The following is a 7,270-nucleotide window of genomic DNA, read 5'->3' on the forward strand; positions in this document are numbered from 1 at the left end:
TTACTATCGTGGTGTTTAAAAATTAGCGCAGCACACTGCAAAATGAGTCCGTTGCTCGCTCAACCCGCTGCTTGTGTCCTGTGCCTGCAAAGGGGAGCAGGGGATGTGGTGATGGACATCTCTGCCCTGTGGCTAGGGTGCTGGGGGCTTAGCTTTGGCTTTGGCCACCCTTCCTAAAGTGCGCAGCCTCAGGGCGCTGCCTCAACTGCAGAGTGGTGGGATGGGAAGGGGGATGGAGCACTGTCCATCGTGAGGAGCTCTGAGGCGACGGCAGTCTCTGAAATCACTTTGAGTCACCCAGTGGTGCCATAGCTGTGGCTGGAGGTGATGCTCAGCACCCTTTCCCAGCTCTCCGTCTGGGGAAGGACTTGCACGTGGGCTTGTGGAGGTGTGCTACCAACACGGTGGTGCTCCGAGTGGCTGGAATGCTGTGGTACCCAGGCTTCTTGGAGGTGCAGGTGAGCCTGGCTCCCACCTTGCCTTGCCCGGCAGGAATCGCAGCCCAACCCCACAGCCTGGGACTTGCTCCAGGCTTGCTCTGTGCAGGCGGCCTGAGCGAAGCCAGTTTTCCCTTCCTTTCTTGCCCCCTGCCTTCAAGGGGCGAGATCTAATCACATGCAGATAACAAAGCCCAAGAGCTACGGCAGTATTATTCCCCATCTGTGCCAGTTGCATTCTATTACTGTCTTGGGTGGAGTTAGCAAAATGTCAGGCTGGAGGGAGCAGAGTGCACCCTGCGGGTCCTGTCAGGGCTGGAGATGTAGGGGAGGCTCCATGTGCCACATGTGCATTGCCAGACCCCCTTCTCTCTTAGTGGCTTACCCTCAAGGCACCCCAAGAAAGCTGGGGGGGACCAAGGCTCCCTCCTGGGTTCCCAAGCAATGATGCAGCTTTCCATGGGTGATGTCTGTATCCAAAGACCAACACTGGGACCTGGAGCCTTGGAGTATGAGGACAAGTAAGGGGGGAACATGGCGACAAACCACACTGGAGGAGCTTCTGCTGGCTCTGCTGACCCATGGCAGCATCTCGGGACCAGGGTGCTGGTTTAGGAAGGTCTGCTTCACTGTATTTTCATTTCTGGGAGCAGTGCAGAGAACCAGGGCTCCGGTATGCAGCTGGGTCTGTCAGTCTTTTGACACTGTCCCGTCCAAAAAGCCCCTGAACCTGCTAGCTTAGCTTGCCAGCTCTGGCTCCTTGCCTGCTTCACTCCTGGAGACTGGTTGGAAGGCACAGACATGGGCAGAAGGAGCGCTTCCATCTGTCATGATGTCTCTGCAGCGACAAAAAAGGATTGTTTTGGTCACTGTGGGGGCTGTCAGAGCTTGAAGGACCAGACACCCACACCACAGCCACCACCAGAGGCTGAGCCCTGGCTGTATCGGCATCTCAGAAGGGCTGATTGGGAAGGTCTCCTCTGTTTTGGGGAGGTGCTGGCAGCTGTGGAGCCAAGACAAAATGGAAGCATTGCTTTATCCAAGCCTTCCTGAGCCTGGGCAGAGGTTGCAGCAGGTCCTTGGGTTCAAGGGTGGCAGTACACTTTGTGTGTCCTGTCTGCAGCTGTGGTGATGCTACGGTAGAAGTCTGCTTGGTGGCAGAGAGTGCTGGGTCAGACCCAGCTGGGCTGGGGTTTGCGGGGCAGGTCCCTGGCTTTTGGAGGTTTGTTCGTCCACGGCCCTGGCTCTTTCTTTGTCCCTGAAGACCTTGCATAGGTAGAGTGGAGATCTGGTGGGTAGATGTCCTAGGAGCTTGCCTGTCTCCACGATATCCCTGAAATGAGCTGGCACTGGCGTGGTGCCCGTATAGCCTGACTCAGGGAATGCTTCGCATTTTACCAATTCTGTCCTCCTCCTGCCCACCCTGCTGAGGATGAGACCCGGGGAATGTGGCAGCAGCCGAATCTCAGACCCTGAGGACACCGGAGCGGTGGAACACACTGAACAGTGGGCTGAGCCCTGCTGCCTGGGGTAAGTGCCCAAGAACAGCCTGGACCTGCCAGGTACAGCCAGCTGCCTCCCGCTGCGGCCAAAATGTGCATCCATCCTCTCTGTCCACCTGCTGGCCTCTGCCCTGGCCCCCTCGTGTTTTCCTCTGCTGTGGCTTCGCAGATGCAGTCGGGGGCTGGAAACTGCTGGGCTCACACAGGCGTGGTGGAAGGGAGCCCAAGGGCTGGGCAGGGGTGGAAAAGGGACTGCTTTGTGCCGCCAGACCTTCCGAGCCCACTGGCAGTCCCCAAAGCCCTCTGCTTCCTGCTACTCCCCCCGCCACAATCCCGGCAGCCCCCAGTCCTTGGCTCCTCGGGGCGCTTGCACGAGGCATCGTTCGCTGAACGTCCCTCTCCCTCCCCACCATGGGCTCCAACGTGGGGATGCCTGGCCAAGATCACAGGAGAGCTTAAGGGTTTAAACAGATAGGAGGCTTAATAGCTTGACCCCGGGACCTCTCCATCGCCTGCTTGGGGCAGCGGCTGTGATTTTGCAGCGCATGTGGGAACGTGTCCGGAGCTGGGCAGTGCTCCTCTGGGATGGATCTCCAGCTGTGTGTTGTAACAGGGGCTGCACAGACTGGGGCTGGACAGACCCCTGCTCGCAGAAGAAGACAAAGCATCTGTGGGCCAAAGGCTGGTGTGCGCACTGTGATGCTTGAAGAAGTCAGTCCCCATGTCTAGGCAGGCTGCGTGAGCCTGACTTGTGCAGGGGGGATGTGCTGGGGCTGGTTGGCCGAGTACGGGCAGGATGGGCACCCAAGTCCCCGCCTGTCTGAGTGTGCTTGAAGGGACCCCGCGGAGGCAGGGTTTGTCCCTGGCCACGTATGGGAGATGTGGATTTGGGGCCAATGCTCAGGGACGCAGCTCTCGTCTCCCTTCCTCTAGCGGGTACCCCCAGCATGATCCTGGTGTGGATGATGGGTGGGATAAATAACAGCCCCAACTCCAGGAGCAGTGAACGTTGAGGAGGAGCTGGCACGCTGGGGTCACAGCCTCGGATGCCACCTGGCATCCCCAGTACATGCTGATCCCAAGTGAGACACGGTGCTCAGCACTGCCCTAACCCCTCCGGCTGCTCTCCCGCACCACTCCTGACACGTTTCTGTGTGTGCTGGCTCCCGTGGGTGCTCGGCTGCTTCCCTGGGGCTGTCTCAGCGTGCTCACACAAGGTGGGCAGTCCTGACCTGCTCGGGGCTGCGTGGGTGGCATCCTGGCCTGGCAACGGCAGCGTGGTGCCCGGTGCCAAAGTGCTCCAAGCAGAGCTGGCGTGCTGTGGGCTGGCAGGGCAAGGGGGTGGATTTGCTGCCATGTTGCCTCCTGTCTTCAGCCGTCGGTGGGTTTGTCTCGTGGAGAGCAGCCTGGATCCCTTCATTGTCACAAAACGGGTCATGCGTTCTCTCCTTGGAGAGACAGGGCCCGATTTTTAACTCTGCAAACCTGTTGCAGAGTTAAAAAATCACCACCTGCCTCAGCAAAGCCTGGTGACCCTGCTTGCGCGGCAGCATCACCAAGTCCAAACAGGCGCAGGAGCCCCTAGTGAGTCCCAAAACGCTGCCAGAGGCTGTCACCGAGCCCAGGAACATCCCTGGCTCCAGAAGGGATCGGGCGATCCCTGTGATGACCTGCATCCTGGCGGTGCCTGAGCTGAGCTGCAGGGACAGGCTGCTGGAGCCTCCGCGGGGCTGACAAACACCCCGCAGGTGCTGTTTGCAAGTCCCTTCTCCCCTCCGCCCCAAACCCCCCCAGCTCCCCGGCTCGGGACTCTCTCGCTGCCCACCCCCAGACCTCGCACCTCTCTCCCCCTCCACCCCCGGGGACAAACACTGCATACATGAATCCTTGTTGCCTGCCTCCATCCTGACCCGAGCTGTTAACAGAGGCTGCTTTTCTGCCGGCTGCGGAGCCAGCAGCAGCATGCACGGCCCCGGCCACCAAGCTCCAGCCCTCCAGGGCTGCCTCTTAACCTGGAGAAGCAGCGGGTTATTTGTGTTGCTCTTGGCAGGGACGCTCTGGCCCTCTGAAACAGAGGTGAATGCGCACGGAGGTGTGGGGCGCGGGCCAATGCGCCCTGTTTGTGTTGGACCCGCCAGGCGGGGAATTAGTTCAACTCGGCTGCTAATTGCTTCTGAAGTGCGGGGCTCTGTCAAATGGACGCCAACGCGTGACGGGGACAGCACGCACAGCCGGGGAGGAAAGCTGGCCCCGTGCTACTTCGCTCGAGGCTCTCGAGACTTCAATACCTCCCCTCTCCCGGCTGTGTCAGCCCCACTTAACCCGCAGGGAGCGGAGGTTTTTCAGCTCTGACCCAGTTGCTCCGGAGCTCTGGGACTGAGATGCGATGCTCTGCTTTCAGTGGAGGAAAGAGCAACCCTGTTCCCTGCCCCATGTCATCTCTCTGGAGCTGGAGAGGGGAAATTGGTAAGGAAGACGCTTTCCCTGCCCCGAATCCCCCTGCTGAGCCCTGCTGGCTCCCCCTGCCCTGTCTCCAGCCCAGCTTTGCTTTCACGCTTGTTTGTAAATCCCCCAGTGCTCCGACTGGTGGCTGCGGAGGATGAGCGATGGGAAAGGAGGATCTTGCCCCACAGAAGGGCTTCCCCTCACGCAAGCACGGGCTGAGCCCCTCTGTCCCTGTCCCTTCACTGTACCTGGTCCTGCCACAGCTTTGGTGCTGGGGTGGTGGCACAAAGAGGTCCAGTTCCCCCACCTCAGTATGCATCCAGCTGAGGGCAGGCAGGTGAGGAGAGGCCTTGAAAGCACCACCTTGCGTGTTGTACAGAGCGTTTCTGGGACCTCCAGTCATGCCAGCACCAAAGCCCTGGCTGCACGTGATGGGGTGCTGAGCGTTTCCCTTTGCAGCATCATTCAACATCATTCCCCTTTGAGCAGGCCAAATTCACCAGTGTTCCCGGTAGCATCAGCTCTCCATCCGTGGTGGGATTGGGGGATGTCCTTTCCCAGAGCTGGGTGGGATCTAGGGCAGGAGGAGGCGCTGCCAGACACTGCCCTGGCTTTGGGAAGAGGCCACCAACCCTATCACCGTCTCTCACACAGCCATGACCATGCTGTTGACCCATGGCACCCCCAGGGCGACGTGCAGGGAGAGGTTTCTAGGTCAGGTGGACGACAGAAAGCCCCGGGCAGGCTGAGGTCCCTGGGGTGGGCATCGTCCACTGGTCCTTATCCAGGGGATGTGGTCCTCTGGTCCTCATCCCTCTGAGATTTACCACTGAGTGCTGCTTTTAGCCTTTGTGGGCTAAACCAGGCTGCCTGTCCAGTGCCTGCATCCTTGCTGGATGCTGAGCACTGCCCGGCTCGCTGCGCCGCTGACCTCCATCCTGTGGTCCTGCCTGTGCCCTCTCCCACCCCTTGCTGCCCCCTCCCTCCCCCTGATTTCATTTACTAAGTGTCCTTTAAAAGCCCGAACGCCCATTGTCCAAACGGGGATTAAGCACCATCTGTGCAAACTTTGAGGCCATTTTCGGTGACTGGGAGGAAACGGATGACTCAGAGAGACATTGCGACACAGAGCGGCTGTGACCCTGGGCTGAGCGGGTGGATCTCTGTGGAGCAGCCCTGTTAACGCAGGCACCTCCCAGCAGCCTTTTGAGGCTCATGGCAAGGGAGCCAGCACCAGTTTTCGGAGCGCTGTGGTGTCTCCCCTAAACCGTGAGGTGTTTCCAACAAGCTATCCCTCGTGTCAGAGCTTTAGTCCACCTGGTTCCACTGGTGGCTCCTGAGTTCTGGTTTTGAGGTGTGCTGGTGGGAAGGGGATGCAATGTTTTGGGTCCACGGTGGAGCACTAAGGCCAGGAGGTCAGCCTGCATTAGTGAGGAACCTCCCAAGACCCACATGTTTTGGCTCTTTTCCCCGAAAAACGATGTCCGAAGGATAGTGAAGGCGGCCCTGGAGGAAGGTGACAGTAAACACTGCATCCACTGGTGAATGCCAGGAGATGCTTTCATGTGGGAGCAAGAAAGTTGTGCTCCAAGTAGCTTCTCTCCATTACCACCTTACCTGCCCCATGCGTGACATGTTCCCATGGCCCATCCAGACTGGGATGACACCCAAACTGAGGACACGGTGGTGGTGAGGCATATGGGAGGCAGAGGAGGAGGCTGCCAGCTGTGGTGGCCCAGCAGTGAGGAGCGCTTGGCCAAGGTAGGATTTTCAGCAGGCCTCAGTGTGCGTCCATCCGTCGCAGGTAAAGAGGAAGATGTTCAATGCTGGTCTCCTTTCAGCACACCAGGACGGCTGCTGTTGGCTCTGACCTGTGCAGGGACTCTGTGCAAGCTGGGTGACTTCTGCCCAAAAGCCCTGCCTTAGCAAACTCCAACCAAAAACCCCTTTGGTCCAGTGTCCTGAAGTTTGGGGAAGGACAACAGATTTTAAGGCAGTTAAGGTTGGGAAGACTGAGGGGATAGGACATTTTGAAGGAAGCTAATCCCATGATCACAGGAGGTGGTTGTGGGTCCTGAGGAGGGCAGGCACAGCTAAGCCCAAGCAGCTGAACAGTTGCTGGATGTGAGAACAATCACAGAATCACAGACTGGTCAGGGCTGGAAGGGACTTCTGGAGATCATCCAGTCCCACCCCCTGCCAGAGCAGGGGCACCCAGAACAGGTTGCACAGGACAGTGTCCAGGCAGGTTTCGAATGTCTCCAGAGTGGGAGACTCCCCCACCTCTCTGGGCAGCCTGTGCCACTGCTCTGCCACCCTCACAGCAGAGAAGGCCCTCCTCAGGTGGAGATGGAACTGCCTATGGTCACATTTGTGCCCGTTCCCTCTTGTCCTGTCACTGGGCAACACTGAAAAAAGACTGTTCCCATCCCCCTGGCACCCTCCCTTTAAGGATTTACAAGCATTGATAAGATCCTCCCTCAGCCTTCTCTTCTCCAGACTAAAAAGACCCAAATGCCTCAGCCTTTCCTCATCAGAAAGATTCTCCAGTCCCCTCATCATCTTTGTAGCTCTTTGCTGGACCCTCTCCAGCAGTTCCCTGTCCTTGTTGACCTGGGGAGCCCAGAACTGGACACAGTGCTCCAGATGTGGCCTCACCAGGGCAGAGCAGAGGGGGAGGATGACCTCCCCCAACAGAATCACACAGAATCACAGAATGGTCAGGGTTGGAAGGGACCTCTGGAGATCATCAAGTCCAACCTGCTGGCCACACTCTTCTTGATGCACCCCAGGATGCCATTGGCCTTCTTGGCCACCAGGGTACATTGCTGGCTCACGGTCATCCTGTTGTCCACCAGGACTCCCAGGTCCCTTTCCACAGAGCTG

Source organism: Charadrius vociferus, unplaced genomic scaffold (genome assembly GCF_000708025.1).
Source record: "Charadrius vociferus isolate BGI_N301 unplaced genomic scaffold, ASM70802v2 scaffold727, whole genome shotgun sequence".
Classification (NCBI taxonomy): domain Eukaryota; kingdom Metazoa; phylum Chordata; class Aves; order Charadriiformes; family Charadriidae; genus Charadrius; species Charadrius vociferus.